The sequence below is a fragment of the Triticum urartu genome, chromosome 7A (assembly GCF_056163025.1).
Source record: "Triticum urartu cultivar PI428250 chromosome 7A, HENAU_Tu73, whole genome shotgun sequence".
NCBI lineage: Eukaryota > Viridiplantae > Streptophyta > Magnoliopsida > Poales > Poaceae > Triticum > Triticum urartu.
In genome coordinates, this window is record NC_141879.1 from 268,269,638 (window position 1) to 268,271,968 (window position 2,331).

Consider the following 2,331-nt stretch of genomic DNA (forward strand, 5'->3'; position numbering starts at 1 on the left):
GCACTTGTAGGTATTGTACATTTTGTCACAAAAATGGGGCATTTTTTTTTGGTTAAGATGTGTTGCAGTTGGTGCATCATCCTTCAACGATTTTGGAGTACCCTGGAAGTTGCTAAATTAGTCATGCCTTGCATTTTAGGAAGTGATATTCCAAAAGGTCGAAGCAAAACCAACTTAATTTGTATTATTAGTTCTCAAACTGTGTTTCTCTTGCTTAGGATGATTGTATGTTTGTAATTAAACTATAGGCATGCACAAAAGATCAATGCTATGCTACCTTATGATGATTGTATTGTTCAGTCTGGAGCAAAGAAAAATCTTTGTATTATCATTTATCAATGCTATGCTACCTAACACATGTACCTCTGGTTTAGGGAAAAGAACAGTAATTTAGGTAACTAATTTCGAAGACACAGCTATTTTTATGAGACTAGAGCCTGGTCCCTGGAGAGGCATGTGCTATCTTCACCGATTACCTTGTGTTTTATCCCACGATCTCTTTCTACTGCAATGGATCTCCTGGATGTATAATTTTTCCTCGAATATTGTTCGTACTATATACAACCTCCATTCCAGAATATAAGGTGCATTGTTTTTCGTGCAAGTCAACCTAAAAGAATAAAATATGAAACTATTTTTCATGATGGATCAAATGACATAAATTTCGTATTATGGATATTGATATATTTTACTAAAAACTCGTCAAACATGCACTTGTTTGATTTTTGAAAAAACAAACACATCTTATATAAAGGAACAGACGGAGTATTAGAGAAGAGGATGGGAAAGAAACCCCTCCACATTAGCTAGTACATTTTAGGTCATGTACATCACCGCTGTCCCAAAACCTTCAATTAGACTCACAAGGTGAGGCCACCACTGGTGCAGAAAAGTCTAGCTATAGCGTGGCAAAAACGGCTTTGCTGGTGTGGACACTCAACGCCATTAATATGACGCCATTGTTAAAAAATAGTGGTGTTGTTGGACCCCACGTCAGCAGTATTATACGTGTTCATGATGAGCCACGTAGACAACACCACCACTATAATCACTCACCTAGGAACGTGTACTATACTTTGCATGTCACAAACGTTTCGTGCAGCCACAAAATATATTTGTTCCTCACCAACCATTATATCTTTTGCTCTGACGAACGCTATCACCTTGTTCACATAATTGTGGGATTCCATCCTTGTGGAAACCTTGATGAGTTGTTGTTGAGCTCATCTGCAACATCCTCATCTTCTCCATGATAGGTATTGAATATTAAACTAGTGTTGAGAAACTTGTGTTAGCACTACCTTCGTGTCAGCTCATGAAGTAGATGTTTTGATGTAAGTGACTTCCTTCAACTTCATGTGCATTCTATGCAAGTTGCCGCCACGAATTCGAAAAAGTTGTTTTGTTTCATTTGGAATCGTCCCAAGTCAGTCATGCTGATGACCCACAAGTATAGGAGATCTACCGTAGTCCTTTCGATAAGTAAGAGTGTCTAACCCAACAAGGAGCAGAAGGAAATGACAAGTGGTTTTCAGTTAGGTATTCTCTGCAAGCACTGAAATTATCGGTAACAGATAGTTTTGTGATAAGATGAATCGTAACGGGTAACAAGTAAATAAAGTAATTAAGGTGCAGCAAGGTGGCCCAATCCTTTTTGCAGCAAAGGACAAGCCTGGACGTACTTTTATATAATGCAAAGCGCTCCCGAGGACACATGGAAATTGTTGTCAAATTAGTTTTCATCATGCTCATATGATCTGCGTTCGTTACTTTGATAATTTGATATGTGGGTGGACCGGTGCTTGGGTCCTGCCCTTCCTTGGACAAGCCTCCTACTTATGATTAACCCCTCTCGCAAGCATCCACAACTACGAAAGAAGTATTAAGGTAAACCTAACCATAACATGAAACATATGGATCCAAATCAGCCCCTTACGAAGCAACGCATAAACTAGGGTTTAAGCTTCCATCACTCTAGCAACCCATCATCTACTTATTACTTTCCAATGCCTTCCCCTAGGCCTAAATAATGGTGAAGTGTCATGTAGTTGACGTTCACATAACACCACTAGAGGAGAGACAACATACATCCCATCAAAATATCGAACGAATACCAAATTCACATGATTATTTATAACAAGACTTCTGCCATGTCCTCAGGAACAAACGTAACTACTCACAAAACATATTTATGATCAAGATCAGAGGAGTATAAATTATCATTAAGGATCTGAAAATATAATCTTCCACCGGATAAACCAACTAGCATCAACTACAAGGAGTAATCAACACTACTAGCAACCCACATGTACCAATATGAGGTTTTGGGAC